Source organism: Pyxicephalus adspersus, chromosome Z (genome assembly GCF_032062135.1).
Source record: "Pyxicephalus adspersus chromosome Z, UCB_Pads_2.0, whole genome shotgun sequence".
NCBI classification, from domain to species: Eukaryota; Metazoa; Chordata; class Amphibia; order Anura; family Pyxicephalidae; genus Pyxicephalus; species Pyxicephalus adspersus.
In genome coordinates this window covers 84,413,032-84,430,300 of record NC_092871.1, presented here as the reverse complement: position 1 = coordinate 84,430,300, position 17,269 = coordinate 84,413,032, and the positions used below count along the sequence as shown (strand labels likewise).

General features: G+C 41.9%; 1 protein-coding gene across 1 annotated transcript in view; it reads right to left on the bottom strand.

Moving 5' to 3' along the window:
- The window catches only part of TNC (tenascin C), an 86,616-nt gene extending 73,594 nt beyond the window's left edge, over positions 1 to 13,022 (bottom strand). Inside the window, exon 1 of the mRNA XM_072431554.1 lies at positions 12,839 to 13,022. The gene's annotated coding sequence lies outside the window, so the exon portion shown is untranslated. The remainder of the gene's footprint in view (positions 1 to 12,838) is intronic.
- Positions 13,023 to 17,269: the final 4,247 nt, after the last annotated feature.

The window sequence follows — 17,269 nt, the reverse complement described above, 5'->3', positions numbered from 1 at the left end:
AGGGTTTATGCAGTACTGGGTCAAGATAACAAAAAACCTACTAAGAGACCCTACACAGGGAATGAAGGGAAAATTTTAAGGTGCTGAATAGAGTTAATTTTTTTTTAAAAGTCTAAAATAAACAAAATGCAGCCACTATATTTAAGGGTCAGTAAAAGCTAAATTTCATTTTTGTTCTTGCGGATCCACTGACCTATGTTCCATCTTGTCAATTATTACTTCATTTTTATCATTTCGAAAGGAAAAAGGGACACTGAATCCAAACTTGGCCGGGGTTCAGTTAACTAGCTTGCAGTTTCCTAGGTAACCAAAAACATTCTGTGCTGAACAGCGGATTCTGGCTCATATTTATAAAAAGAAACGTCATTACCAAAGTGAAAAGGCGTACCGTATTTTTTTGTCTTTGAGTGGGTTTAGCAGAACCACATCGAGCTTTACAATTTTAATAAAGAGATTCTTGACTGCAAGTGGAAATCACGCTGCTGCTTTTGACTTTAGTTGTTCTGCTGTGAAATCAATATATTTCAATTTCCAACAAAGAAAAATGTGTACAGGTTGTTCTTTACAGGTCTGAGAATGTTCAAGAGAACCTGTTCCCAGCTCCAGCACACTAAAGTATTGGTACATTGTCTAATGTACAGAGGGTGTTTCTAAGTTGTTAGAAACCTAATGAACCCACCTATTAGATTGTAAGCTCTTTGGGACAGGTTCCTCTCCTCCTCCTGTGTCACTGTCTGTATTAGTCTGTCATTTGCAACCCCTATTTAATTTACAGCTCTGCATAATATGTTGACGCTATATAAATCTTGTTTATTAATAATAATAATAATAATAATAATATTAAATAATAAATAATATTAACCCTGACTTCTGTTGTAATCTTTGAGAATGAGTCATTTTACAATAACAGCAGCTAGGAAAGTCATGGTTAGAATATATAAATTGTTTATATAGTCTATAGTTTATATATTTATGTCTATAGTTACTCTATAGCTGCTGCTCATGGGTGGGATTTTCAACTGCAACTACTGAGCATGTGTGAAATATTCTGCATCCCCTGCCCCTTAAGCTCCTCAAAAGATGTTCAGGTGCTAGATGTTTTGCACCTCTCAGCTCCCTGACTCTACAGCTACTGTGTACATCTTAAAAATTCTGCATCTGTTGTTTCCTGAATTCTATAATAACTGCTCATGTGTGAGATGTTCTGTACACACAGGTCCCCAACTCTCTGTAGCCACTGCACATGTGTGGAATATTTAGTATCATCCAGTTCCCAGACAGCATAACTGCATGTGCAGGAAATTTTGCATCCCCTGACTCCTTTACTCTACCACTATTGTACAAATGTATTCTGCATCCCCTGCTTCCTGTACTTCATGATAATTGCTCATGTGTGGGATGCTCTGCAGCCCTGGGTCTCTGACACTGCTCATGCCTGGAATATTTAGTATACTACAATCCCGACTCCAGGACTATTGTTAATGTGTGGAAATTCTAATTCCTATGGCTCCCTGTTTCTGCTACTACTGTGCATGTGTGGAATATTCAGCATTTTGCTCCCTGAACTCCACAACAACTGCTTATGTATAGGATGTTCTGTGTTCCCTGAATATATTGCTGCTGTGCATGCGTGAAATATTCTGCATCCCCGGCTCCCCAGACTCCACCATAACTGGATGTATGTGAGATGTTCCTAACCCCGTTCTCCTTTATTCTATAGTTACTGCCACATTTCCAGCTCATCAGACTCCACAAGTACTGCTCATGTGCAAGATATTCTATGCTCCAGTTCCATGACCTTTCAGCAACTCCACATGTTCATTATTCATTATGGCCAAAATCTGCGTATGTACACCCACTACTACCTACGTGCATGTGCACCCTGCTATTGGTCAAAGCCTAACATCTTCAGAAATATATGACATTGATATTCCAGGAGTCTATGGGCAGACACACACACATACTGCATATGCATTAACATTCTCCATTCATTCTGGATGAATAACACTTTTCACAACCTTTTCATATGATTTCCTTTTCGTCAAACATGCCTATTCTGCCATTTTATATGATATTGGCATATATTAAATATCTCGTTGTGGTTTATATAACCTTTTATTGCTTTACATGTCACAATATTTGTCTCTAAACAGATCTCTGATACCAATCCTCGTCTGCAACGCTTCCATGTTCTATTCATATTTTAATGGCCCCTTTTAGTAATTTCCAGCCACGCATTTTGCTGCTTGTACAATAATAATGCAGAACCTTGTCATTGTGAAATACTTTGAAATAACAATTGTGCACTTTATGGGGCTCTTTTCTTTTTATCGCTCCATTTCTCATGGTGGAACGGAGCGATCTTCGCTTTGTCTTGCACTAATGTAATCAAAGCTATGATTCATCCATCCATACCGTGGGCTGCACCTATTCTGGGTACATGCGGCTATTCGGATAAAACGTTGACAATTAAAGGAAAAAAAAATGAACAAGACTGCTGTGATGGTGATTGACAGTAATTGAAAAACGCTTTTATGTTACTTTTTGTTTTTGTTTTTTTCATCGCTTAACTTTTGAAAAGTTTTTGTATTGTATCGTTTTTGGTGTGATTTTCTGATCCGCATGTCAAGGGACTTTTTGCTGGCACAGGGAAACATCCATGTGGAAAGTACATACAAGTTTATTGCGCCACAAGAATTTGGACCTTGGCCCCCCCACTTGGCAGCACCACTGATGGTCTTCTTGATATGGGTCTTATGTCTATGAGGAGGAAGTGAGAGCTGAGCCTCAAATTCCAATCTAATACTGTAATGCCATTGATGGCCACCTAGCTACCGATCTAGCTAGATCCAAGCTGCACCACCACTAATGGTCTTCTAGATATAAAACTTGGGCCCTGATAGGGATTTTGAACCTGGACCTCCTCTTTAAAGGCATCTTAATGCCACCACTGATGGTCTTCTAGCTACAGAATGCTTGGCCCCGATGCAAAATTCGCACCTGGCCCCTTTCTGGTAAAAGTCCCCACCACCACTGATATTGAGCTACAGATCAATTTGAATTTGGACTAGGGCCCCTAGCTATTCTACACCACTGCTGATGGTCTTCTAGCTAGAGATCAATCAAAGTAAGGAATTTGGACCTGGGCCCCCAACTTCACTGCTCCATCATTGATGGCCTTCTAGCTACAGAACTTTGGGCACTGATGAGTAATTTGGACCTGGACTTTCCCTTTAGAGACAACTCAATGTACTATGGATGGTTTGGCAGAATTTGGATTTGGACCCCTCAACTGTTCTGCTAAAACTCTGCACCACCACTGACTTATATTTAGCTACAGATCAATGGAACCTCAAGTGGAATTTGGTCTTGGGCACCCACCCACTCAGCACCACCGCTGATGGTCCTCTAGCTATAGATCCCTGGACCCTGATAGAGAAGTAGGACCTGAGCCTTAACTTCTACTGCAACTCTGCACCACCACTAATGGTCACCTAGATAAAGATTTATGGGCCCAAATGCAGAATGTGGACTTGGGCTTATCGATAATAGTTTTTGCACCATCGATAATGGTCTTCCAATTACAGATCTATGGGCCCCATTGCTCATCAGGCTCCTACTATTTAGGACAATGAAGACCACGTATTTACATAAGAGTCCACCTTTAATTCCCTTTTAAACCCCTTTTCTGTTCTGTGTACCCTTTTGCAAATCAGACTATCATGACTTTGGAAATGACACTGCACATCTGTAATAGCAGGGGATGTGATTAAAGTTTTGTCTTCAAAGCACAATTGGCCAGGGCTGCAATCTGTGTTTTATAGCTGTATATTAGAACTCCCAAGCCAGGGGCTATGAACACCAGGTGGGGGTGGGGGGCAGGGAGAGGGGTGAGGGGGGGTATATGTCTCCATTAATCTGCGGTGGGTGTATTGTGTAGCAGCCCTGGGCTGTGAACTACAAAACACTTTGGTATTTATAGAGACCTAAGTCCCTGCTACCATATCCTGGCTCTGCGCCTCTTTCATCAAAAGCTACCATTAGGATTACCAGACCTCCGCAGAAAATAAAGCCGAATGCTAAGCAAAAAGTGAGACACTCAGATCAAATACATGCTAGAGGGCTGCTTTATCCTGCTATAGATTTGTATTTCTGTCCACCCAATCCTGAGATTTACAAAGCTCTGCCATGTAGCACAACCCTATCTCTGTCCCTTGTGAATGAACAGTGAAAGGAGAAGCTGTGCAGCTGTGTTTCATTTTGCACCTTATCCTCTGATTGGCATGTATTTGGAAATTTAGAACAAATCGGCTATTTGTGCTGCTTCTTCCTCCTCCGAGGAGTTCCGTTGTATAGTTATAAACTAGACAATGTGTAAGTTGTTAGGAGGAGAGGAGTAGCAGAGGAATTCTAGAGCATATTACTGTGCTGCTTCTCCTTCTGCTGCCCAATCACATAACCAGAACAACCTGGGTTCAGAGGAAGCAGGTTGAAAGATTCTGGTCTTCGGACTGAGGACAACTAGTGGCAGGAAAAAGTACTGCATGAATGATTTGTGGCTGGAAGGTGAAGACTGCAGCCAAAGCAAAGATGTTCTGTGGTCTGATTGTTTTACACCCCTTGTATTCTTTCGATTTATACCGACCTCAACATTCGTCACTTACTTCAAAGCCACTTAAAAGCCAATCAATTGGAATTAGGCCCATGTCTACTAAACCTGATAAAAACGCGTGAACGTCTCAGTAAATCTCCATTTTCTAATTTCTCAAATTAAAATATCAACAAACTATTTCTTTTAGCAATGAAATGACATCAGTCTCAGAACGAGGAGCTGGAACATGTGGGCGCTTCCAAAACAAATTAAAAATAACCTCCGATTATTACGCAGGAGGATATTAGGCGTGAGATTCCAACGAATCAAAATGGTCAAATCGCTGTATATTTATCTTCTCTGCTGTCATAAATTGCCTGAAAATATGCAAATGTGTTCTCATCGAGCAGATGCACTCCGCCCACGCTCTTATTATCCGTATTATGAAATCTCGACTCCTCGCCGTGATGCTAAAATGAATCTCAAGATGCGACGTTCCGGTTGGGAATGTGGCGGCCATGCCTGGAACTCGGAATGTTTGTTGAGGATTGGAAAGCAGCTCCTCTATGTCAGTGATCCCTATTTACATGTGATAATGGTTGTAGCCAAGATTCACACATTTTGACCTATGATTCATTGGGTGAAATGGGTGAATGTTGGGTGAACTTCCTGTAGGGGTCCTCCTTGCTGTTGTTCATAAAGCAGGAAGAGATCTTCCACCATTGGCTTTCTCTTCCTGCTAGATCACCTCTGCCGGCTCTATTTACAACAGTGGTTGGTGAAGTTACCCCCAAAAGTGAGCTAATGGGGTATGTACAAGTCAGGGGGGCAGGGGGGAGGATGTCTGATGTATGGGGATGGGGAGTTCCATTAAGGACTCTACTATGAAGGTGAGGATTCCGATGTAAATGGGGTCCATATGTGAAAAAAGGGGACTCTGGTGTCAATGGGAGGAATTTGATTACTAGGAAGGGGCCCCTACTGTGAATGGGGAATGTTAAAGGGGTTTAGATGTCAAGGGGGAACCCAATCTAAAAGAAGGGGTCAATTAATGGTGAATGGGGGGTTCTGTTGTCCAAATGTGAAAAGGGGGACTATGATGTGAATAGGAGGAATCTGATCACTGGGGGGCTCTTAATGTGAAAGGGGGGATAAAAAACTGTCAATGGGGGGAATTTGATTATTAGGAATGTAATATGAATGGGGAATGTTAAAGGGGCTTAGATGTCAAGGGAGAACCCAATCTAAAAGAGGGGTCCATTAATGGTGGATGGGGACTCTGTGTTAAAGGTGAGGGTTCTGATGTCCAAATGTGAAAAGGGGGACTCTGATGTCAATGGGAGGAATCTGATCATGGGGGGGGGGGGGAATGATCATTTTGTGAATAGGGGAATGAAAAATGGCACTTTTATGTCAAGGGGGGACCCAAAAAAAAAGGTGGGTTTCATTAGGCGAAGGGAGGACTCTGAAACTTTGACCTTTGAAGATGAGGGTTCTAATGTAAAGAATGTCCATATGTGAAAAGGGGAACTCTAATTTCAAGGGGGTAGATAAAAAGGGGGGAAATCTGATGAGTAGAGGGACTCCTAATGTGAAAGGGGGATGTAAGCAGGGGACTAATGTGGGGGATGAAGGGGGATTCCATTGGTGAAGGGGGGGGGTTCTGATTTGAAGGTGAGGGTTCGGATATAAAAGGGGTCCATATGTGAAAAGGGGGACTTTGTGTGAATCGGAGGAATCTGCCAACTAGGGGAAAGGGGGCTCTTAATTTGAAAGGAGACTTTTATGTCAAGGGGCAACCCAATATAAAAAGGGGGTGCATTAAGTGAACGGGACTCTGATTCAAAGATGAGGGTGTGGATATAAAAGGGGTCCATATGTGAAAAGGGATACACTGATTTGAAGGGGGTCCTTCTGATTTGAAAGGTAGGGGGAATCTGATGAGAAGGGGGACTCCTAATGTGAAAGCTTGGGACTAATGTAAAGGGGCAACCTGATGTAAAAAGGAAGATTCCATTGGTGAAGGGGGGATCCTTTTTTAAAGGCGAGGGTTCTGATGTAAAAGGGGTCCGTATATGAAAAGGGAGGCATGAAAGGGGACATGATGTACAAAGGGGTTCCCTTTTATGTGCACTGATGTGAACAAGAAGGAATCTGAGCAGTAAGGGGGCTTTTGAAGTCAAGGGGGAACTATAATATTAATTGGGGGGTCTTAATGTAAAAGGGGGAATATGATGTAAAGGGGGACTCTGATATAAAAAGGGGTTCAATATATAAATGGGGACTCTGATGTGCAGAAGAAGAATCTGAGCAGTGAGAGCAATGGGAGGATCCTAATGTAAAAGGGGAAGTTCGATGTAAAGGGGAGTCTGATATAATAAAGGGGTTCCATTAGTGAAGGAAGGGCTCTGATTTAAGTGTGAGGGTTCTAATGTAAAGAAGGGTGATATGGGGCTCTGATTTGAAAAGTGGGACTCAAATGTCAAAAAAACCCCCCTATCCCTTCCAAAAATTAAAAGTTGACATTTTTGGGCTTAAGTCGCCTAAATATCGCTCTGAAATCTCGGTATTATATTGGATAGAACGGATTCACTAATCCAACTGGGACAATTGGAATCCTGGGAATCGGCAGCCCCGTACAGTGCCCAGATACACATATGAGGTTTTAATTACTTTCAAGTGTGGAAAATGGGTAAATGCTACCCGGCCAATCAGAGACTTCCCCGAAATATTGGTGGAACTGTTGAATGTAATTGTTCTGCCAGCCTGGCCGATACCCTGGGGCAGCTTCAACCAATAAAACTACTGTTAAGCTCTAAAAGGAAACAGAAGACATTCCGGGAAGGTGCAACCAGCCTTGTACAGCCAACATATCTCCTTTCATAAACTTCTCTTACCCTCCAGCTATGGGATTTGTTTTCCATTTTTCTCTGTGTTCCAGGGAGGAAAATCGAAAAAACGTGGATAAATTCTATAGAAGGAGTTTCAATCATTACCTCCATTCTGACCATAGATTTACACAGCTCTGCTCTGATTTTTGTCTGGCAGGAAAGAAGACCTAACTTTTCTCTACAGCAGGTAAGTAACAGGTACAGATCTGGCTCCTCCCCCTGCCTGTGGATTTTCCAATCCAATTGGTCGTTGCTGCTCTCAATGTTATTGGGGGCGACCATTCATGGTGAGGCCACTGGTGAATGAATCAGGGGGGTGAATGGGCACCCTAACCAAAAGAATTGAGGAGCAAAGCCAAACCTTTAAAACCCTAATGAATGTATGGCATGTTCACTTACCAAAATGAATCTTCACCTGTGCAAATAAATGAGCTGAAGATCAGCTGACTTTACCCATCCAATCACATGTAAACAAAATCCATTTTTTTTTTTTTTTTTTTAATCTTCCACAATCTATTTATTTGTTTTTTTTGCAATTAATATTCACCACGTTCATTTAGCTAAGTGAAACTTCTTTAGTAAATCAACTCCTTTGCAGCTTGATGATTCTATAATTCTTTTTGATGTTGAAGCCTAAATGTGATTGGTCAGTGAAAGGAAAAAGGGCGAACTGATGAGCTCATCTCCTGCTCCTTGCATTCCGACAACACGGATTGGCCCTTTGTGCTGCTTCTTTTTCCTTAATCTGAGCACTGCTGTAGGAACAATTTAAAATCGGGTACTTGTACCGCTCCCATATGATGAAAATAACTTTATTTATGTTTTTGCGCTTTTTTGAAAATTCTATACTGTTTTTTTTTTTTATTGAATTGACCAATCTTTATTGAAAGTAACACACATATATATTGCATGTCACGCCAGATGAAGGCCTTTCGGCTCTGTTACACTATCGGTTGGTTCACAAAGCCCGTCAGCTGTTCAAACAAAGCTACTTCTATTTTCATGGCTTCGGTGGGGGGGGGGGGGGGGGGGGAGCGGCCACCTCTGTTGGTGTGATCAAAGCCCATATTTGCCCCATACAATTCAGGTGCATTCAAACAAAAACCAATTGATGGATTCTACTTTAAAAAGCAGCAACAGCATAAAGTAGAAAAGCCTGGCACCTGCCAGCATGCTGCAGAGGAGGACATCAAGTTATAAAAATCATTTGTTTTTCGAGAGGGCGGGGGGGGGGGTAGAAAGCCAGAAATTGATGCTTCTTTTTATATGGAAGCATTGATCTCTCTGCAGAGGTCTGACACGCCCATTTCCATCTCTGTCAAATCAGCAAGGAAAAGCCCATTCTACATACATACATTACTATATAAACTCTTATTTTTTATATTACATTATTGCATATTTCCTATTAGAGCGCTGCTTTTTTATTCCACCAATCATAATTGAGAATGAACTGTGCTGATTGGATAGCTTCAACTTTGGCTCAGCGGGGGCGTGTCCGGACCTCTGCTTCACCAGAACAAAGCTTCTGCTTTGCAGGATGCAATCTGACAAATGCAAACAGTTTTGTTTTTTTGGGTTCCCCCCTTTTGAAACAAAGTTGATCCTGCCAGTAGATTATACCTGAATTTATTTGTAACATACCATTTAGCACTGCTTGGCGGGGGGTATAATGGTCCCGTGTTATTCACACAGTTTTTACCTTTTTCTATATGATGTGAGCACTAAAAATGTTGGGTTTTCGCTTTTAAATACCATTCAACTCCAACGAGTCAATGTGAGAGTGGGCAGTACATGGGGTGACAACATTGAAACAGGATTTTACTGCAGAAAGAAGAGTTGTCACCCATTAAAGGAAATGGGAAAAAAGTGGTGGGTTCAACCAGTAAAAGAATTGTGCCTATTGGTGCAGCCCAAAGCTTTGATTCTTCTTCCTCCCAGCCAGGAGTTTGTGTTTATAGCCAACGACCTACCCGTTGACCTACCCGAGTGCTTTGAATTCCTCCTCGCTCTCCTGCTCAGATTACAGTCTGGAAAACCTATAAATCACCATCTTTTTTTATAAATTCATCTTTCATCACATGATCGCTGTCCATCATTGATGTCAGTCAACCTCGGGATATTAAAAACACATGAGAGGGAAGAATGAACGGATGATGGATAGCTGGAGGGTTTGCGGGCTGGGCCGTTTTGGGGGTGAGGCAGATTGAACAGCTTAAGTAGAACTCTGGCCGAACAAATCAAAATAAAACAAACATCCAATTGAAAGTTAAAATAATAAAATCCAGATTTGCATCAAAAGTCAACTTCAATCCAGAGATTTCCCTTGCAATACTTTTCCCTGCCACTAGATGTCCTCCTACTGAGTGCCAGCATAATTCAGCTCACTTTATCTCAGCTCATGGACCCGCCCCTGGACTCTGATTGGAGAAGTTGCACTGTGATGAGCTAATCGCTTTGCTCTCTCCTTCTATCAAGCTTCTTCTGATTTGTGATGTTGTTTTGATCTCACAATTCAGGTCTACTGTACACGAACTGCAAAATTAGGGGTTAGGCATTTTGAGCCCCCATTTTATATTTGCCCCAGAGCCCCACAAAAAAACAAAACCTATCAACATACACCACGCCCTTCCTCTTCTACCCAATGAGAAGACGTTTTCTTCAAGAGAACCAATCAGAGCTTCATAATAGCCCCAGGGCGGTGAAGCTGCACCAATTCACCCTCACTGGTATTGAAACACTTAAAATGTACGTGGTAGGTCATGAAGCTGGTGATACCTTCAGAAGCTTCATTTCAACACGCTGACAGGAGGAGAGATTAGAGTGACCAAAAGCTAAGCTCGCCATTCTACTCTTTCACTGTCCAATCACAGGCTAGTGGGCGGGGCAAGACCTGTAATATTCCTATATCTGCCATGGAGTAAAAGCAGGTCTCAGCCTAAAGAGAACATAACTTCAACATCTTGTTGCTGACTGACAACAAAGAGTTACAAAAATAAAAAAAAAAGGTAAGGGTACAGGTAAGTACTTTTCTACGCATCAATTAAAATAGGACGGGATACCAGGCAATAGACTAAGAGATGGGTGGTGTTTTAGGCACTGGTGGAGCCTTCTAAAAAAAAACTTTTAGCCCTCAGGGGCACTTTACACTGACGGGCCGTCCACTGCAATCTGAGGTCCTCCGCAGGTCCTGAAAGCAGCAGACGAGAAGGCTTCCTTGGCAGGACGGGGTTAACCCGAAACAGTAGCTGAACATGTGCTGCTGGGGAAAGTTCCTCTCCATAAAGTAGCTGCAGGGGCCGTTGTGTGAATCCCACAGAACAAAAAAAAAGACTTACACAGAATAAAGACGAAACAAAAAAATTCACAACCAAAAAAAAAAAAAAAAATCAATGAATCTCACAAGGGGGGTTCATATAGGTTGTGAATGTAGTGGCTTTACCAACAAAGCCTGGGACATGGTTGGGGACACTTACCTGATGGCCCATGGAATCCTAGATGGACGGGCTTGGTAATGGGGTGGGGGCCAGAAGGCTTTTTTTTTTTGGTGGGGGGAGCAATATTATTCCCCGTAATTTGTCCCAGCCATTCAGAAGCTGGGATTTTTTTCATCTAAATGCCAAACTTTTGGTCATCAGTCACATAAAAGATTGCCGTGATGGTCCAATAAAGGAAACATTTGGAATGTTTTTGCTTTTTTTGTTTTTTACCCCCATGTGATTATAAAACTATTTTATATATATTTTATTTTTCATTGCCACATACGGACAGATCTTTTTTTTTTTTTTGATATTGGCATCAAAAGAACAACAACTTCAAATTGAGATTTTGCCCTTTGAAAAATGTTTGCCATCAAAAAAAGAAAAGGTTTCTGATAATAAATGAATTCAGATTAGGTTTGGTTGGAAATCACATGGATTTGCCTATGTGCGTAGCCCTCATGCTTCATGACCTTATCAAAAAGAATTTCAAAAAGAACATTATCAATACTGACCAATTAAATACATGCTTAGCATTATCATTCCAATGCTTTCTGTTGGGTTGTTCTCGGTAATTACACTCAATGCACCTTGATTCGGAAATCGAATCCAAAGTGGAAATCTGCTCATGTGTAAGCCTTATCTTTCATCCTCTTGAAAACTTTTTGAATCTCATTTACAAAAAAAACATAATACCAACCAATCACACGTCTGCTTAGCACCATCAGCTCAATGAACAACACTTACCATTGGTAGCTGCACCCAATTCATTCAGAAATAAAGTACAAATCTGCCCATGTGTGTAGCCCCCATTCTCATCATAAAAATAAATGCGTTTAACCAACCATTCAAAAATCTGCCCATGTGTGTAGCCCTTGTGCTTCATGTGCTCCTGAAATTTTTTTAATTTACAAAAATATTCTTATCAATACTGACCAATCAAATGTCTGCTGAGCATAATCAGCCTAATGAACAATACTTACCATTAAGTTGCTCTTGGTAACTGCACCCAATTCAGCATGCAAAGAATCAAAAATACAAATCTGCCCATGTGTGTGAACTTTTTGAACCTCAATTATAAAAAGAACGTTATGAATACTGACCAATGGAATGTCTGCCTAGCATCTTCAGCTCACTTTTCATTAGGTTGCTCTTGGTAACTTCACCTAACCCACCCCACCAAGATTCAGCCATTGAATCTAAAGTGCAAATCTGCCCATGTGTGTAGCTCTCATGCTTCATGTCCTCCTGAAATCTTTTTGAATCCCCTTTACAAACATAACATTATCAATATCGACCAATCAAACGCCTGCTCAGCATCCTCATCCCAATAAACAACAAACTGGGTTGCTCTTGGTAACTTTCACCTAACTCACCACACACAATCCAAAAAACTTTTTTCCAAAATTTCCAAACCCCCTCCCAAAAAAAATAAAATAAAACAAAACATATACAACACAATAAAAAAAAAAAGAGTAAAACACGTGCATCACACTAACATATCTACACATGTAACTTTTCACCGAAACAATTCACCTGCCTGGAGTGTCACATTACTTATTGAATCAATGTAACATTTCAATAATTTGGTTAAAATCAAAAAGTTGACCTGCAGGTGACTTTTTGTTTTTTAATAGAGGCAAAAAAAAAAAGAATGAATGAATGAATGAATGAAGAACTCGGTGACTGATTCGTCTTCTCAATATCTTTTTGAACAAAATAAAGCGCCGACATATTACGTGGCGGTGTAGGGTCTGTGAGGTGATGGACCTGATGAGATCTGGCCAGAAGACCAAAGAGCTGACCATCTATGAGATCTATGAGGGGAGTTAGGTTGTCATCTGAATTTTTTGTATGGAAGGTTTCGGAACGCCGCTTACCTTGAGCGCTGGTGATTGGCCGTCCTACAGAGCATCCATGCGAGGGTCGGGAAGAGCGCGGTCGACAGCCTATGTTGTGCCGGAGCCGAGGGAAGTTTGGTACATGGAGATGCTTTGCTTGAAGTGCTCAGCCCGTGCACAGCCCTTTTATAGAGTTGAGGCTGCCGGTGGTGCCGGAGCTCCCCGCACTCCTGTGTAATGGGATGCCTTAAGGCAGGCTTTCCTTTCCTTCTTAAAGGGAACCCGCCTCTCTTTTTTTTTTTTTTTGGGAAGCCCCTTCCAGATTTTTTTTTTTGTTTCCCAGACATGCGAAAGGTATTTGCCGTTGACCATGTAAGGAGACGGCGCACCAAAGAAATGGAAATGACTCAGCTGAGGGATAAAGTCACCATAGGACACGATCGAATCCCTTAGGCATTTTTTATTTATTGTTACCTCCACGGGGTCCATTACAAGAGTTACAAATTGATTTTACACACTTCCAATGGATGTCAGATAATGTTAGTGATTACAGATAGATTCAGCAGATGGGTGGAATCCCTTAGGCATTTTTTATTTATTGTTTCCTCGGAGCCCCCACTGACGCCTTAATACACCCCAATACAGGAGAATCGGGGGTGGATGCTGAGAAATAGCAATGACTTCTTGTAATAGGAAAAAAAAAAAAGGATTCATAGATCCTATGTTGTGAATCACAGAGAAGGATTTCTATATTTTGAAAAAAGTGACGGCTTGAGCCCTTGAAAAAAAAAAAAATCACATGATAATGAAAAATAGTCACATGACTACGAAAAAGGGGTCCTTCGTTATTGATCGGTTATCGTTTTATATAGATTTTATTTTTTTATTTTAATTACCTATATTGATTCATTTTATCACATTGACATGCAAGTCAGGCTGTCTAGGTAAAGTGACGGCTTAGGCGTCGGGACAAACCATAAAACAATTCTGGAGGGGGTGAGGTGGGTGGGGCTTATAATGATCACCTGGTTTGTAAAGTAGCTCTAAAGACTTAGAAGGAAGGGGTTAAACTCACTTTTGTGGCAGTGTCTCATTGGGTAGAGGTTTAGCTTTAACAAAAACACAAAATAAAGTCATTCCAAAGCCCTGACAAAGGTTAGTTGCCCCCTTTAGAGGATTTCCCCTTTTTCAGTGACAGCTGAAGATATAAAGGTAGGTACCTATATTTGGGCTCTTGTAATCTTTTTTAAAGCAGAACCCAGAAGGAGAACAGACAGGTAAAGGGGGAAGCTGCACAAGAGCCAATCAGTTGTGAACTAGTGATCATGTGCTAACAAAGAGGACACTGATTGGAGGAGAGAGCAGAGTGTAATCAGATGATGTTATCAGTCTCCAGTAACAGTATGGGTAAAGAACCTGAAAGTGAAACTGCACAGGGTACAATTTCCTGTTAAGCAAATCTCTGTGCTTCATGGACAGAAATACAAGCAAGGTAAGTACCTAAATTTGATATGGCATCATGCAGTCGCTGTACAGCAGAGCTGAGTTTGGATTAAGAAGCAGCACAGGTAGCCAGTCAGATTTGTTGCAGTGCTCATATGATAACATACTGATAGGAGGAGAGAGCAGAGTGACAAGGGGACTGAATGGACAGAAATATTTAATCCATTGGCAGGTACAATATCTCCCTGTGTCAATATAAATCTATTCTGTCCACAAGGTGACAACACCTGTGCCATTTCTCTCCAGAACCAGCACAACTAACCCTGTTAAAGGAAGTGGAAAGGAATAATTGATTATTGGCAGGTTCAACAGGTAACAAAGGTATTCCCTGGCAATGAAATATTTCAGATGTTCCTGGAGTTTCACTTTAAAGCTTTGTGAATCAGGACAGCAGCCAGCGCTGCATGCCACCTCAGCCAGCCAAAACATATTTTGGGGGCCATTGAATTGCACCGGGCATGTCACTGGTGAGAGCAGATGGCAGAACGCTGCCCTCCAGCTGCCAATAATTCACATCCAATGGCATGGATCTGTCAGGTTTGTGGCCCTTTAATTTTCCATTGCCATCAAGCAATCTGTTTTGGGTGGGGGTGTCACCCACAATGTAAAAATCAGAGCGGGGACACCGAAATTTCCCGCAGCGCCTGATAATAATAAGGTTGAAAGAGGAAGTCGCATCTGCTCTAGGATTGTGGGCTCAGAGTTGGCCGAAAATGCAAAACAGCGCATTTCTGGCTTTTCTTGCATCAGCAGTTGTGGCCCCTCTGCCTGACCACAGATTTGTCTGCTGTGTCCCTCTCTTAATTGGTGTCACCCATGAGAGCAGGACAGGAAATGGCAAATCTGCCCTGCAGCCTTCCCTTAACTAAATTTGATTTCACTGCACACTGTAAGCTTCTCGCAATGTACACTAGAAGCTGCAGCAAATCAGGCTAATTTTCTGATGAGAGGGCGTCAAGCATCATGTAGCCCCTCCCTGTCCAGCCTAACTGTCCATAACTCCGCCCCTTTTATTCAGTTCAGCTTCAACTGTGGGCATTGCTTATGCAAACGCAGCCTACATAGGTCCGCCCACTGTAGACTGGCTAAGCAAGAAATTTGGCATTTGCATAACTCCTCCCATAAGTCAGCACACTGCTTGTATTAGAGCTGAGAGTTGTTGAGAAAGGGAGTGAGGCTGGGTGCTGTGAGGTTTGTCATATACTGCCCCCTGCTGGACCCTCTCATCCGCCATGAATTGCCTGCATTGCATAGAGGATCACAAAGACCCAGATGACTTTTATAAGATAATTAATTTTTTTTTATTGTCATTAAAAATGCAATCTCCAGTGCAGCAGCTTTTTCACTGAGATTAAAGTGAGCAGAAGGAGGAGCTCAAGTGCTCTTTCACTGCCCAATCAGCAGCCTAGGATATAGGGAGATGGCCCCACTGAATTTCTTATTGCTGATCTCCAATCATGGTCACATGATGTTACTGACACAACTTGTGTTGTCACAGAAGCAGGAAACTGAGGAAAATCTTCTAATGGAGTCCCCTGTTCCTTTGGATTTCCACTGAAGAGATCCCTTTGTTGTATACCTATGAGTTGTGTCACCTGGCTGTGCTATGTGACAGAGCTGTGTAAATCTCAGGGCTGGGTTGACACAGGTACAGATCCTTAGGCAGGGAAAATTCCACATTTCCTGCATTTTTGTGTGTATAAGATGTTCTCCTGATGTTTAGTTAAAAGTCATTTTACAAAATAATGATAATCAGACAAAATATTTAAAACCCAATGACAATTAAAAACAAAAATTTGTCAGTTTTACACTACAGAACTATTTAAAGAGTCCCTGTCACCAGACCAGGCAATACAATACCAATCTTCCTATAAGATTATAGGTGCATGTCATGTGTTTTAGGCAAACTACTTACCTGTAAACAAAATCCCTGAGGTAGATATACAAAATCCCTGCTAGGTGCCGCCATCTTATATGTGATGTATGTGGCCCTAGTAAACTCAACACTGTCACACTATAAAGTATTCACCTTCACCCAAGCATCTCTATCTATAAAAGTTTATGTAGGAATGTGGCGGGAAGGGCAGTGGAGCTGGGCCAGCACTGACAGTAATTAGACACTCCCAGAATAAAAGGCCAATGACACGTGAGAGGGAGGGGCTGTACTCAGAACTGACTTTCCTATACTTTGGTGTGAGGCTGTGTCAATTATTCTGAATGGCAACCCAACTCATCATGGACAATGATCTGGCAGGTGGTGCCATATTTGTTCCACCATTTTGAATGAACTCCCATAATGAAATGTGATTACAAGTAAATGTTGAGATTCAGCTGTAACTGCCTCCTGGCTGTTTGCCTTGCCAAGCGCCAACTGGGAGCTGATTGGTAAGATACAGACCAGGTAAAATTCCCATTGGCTGGTGGTTGTCATGTGTGGTTGATTCCCCCTTTCCCAACAAACCCTAGCCAAAAAGAACCTTTCCCTCTGACACAACTTTGCCAACTAAACAGTCCTGGTGTTTGGGACTTAGGGTAGGAGATTTAGATATTTGCTGGTCTAAGAAGGTTCCTCTGTGGTCCCCATTAGTTACCTAATTTTGATGGCAAGCCTTCATCAATGTTTAGAGTTTGTGGAAAATCCCATCATAACCCCATGTAGAGTAAATCTTGTGCCTGGTAGTGCCATTGTCATTGGAAGCTAGACATGGTCATGGTTGCCATGTACCAAGGTCAAAAAATGAGTTTCTCACTTCTGGTGGTGAACCTCCAAAGCTTCGAGACAACAGGGAAGGATCCCGGAACCCATTGGGAACAGCGAACCCAAACCTTGTACCTTGACCTGCAGAAAAACGGGCAACATTCTCATAGGCATAACCCTGCAAAGTTTCAGACAATTGTTCCTGGCACAGGAACCCATTGTACCTGCGAACCTGAACCTCGTATATTCTCACCATGACCTTCCGAATA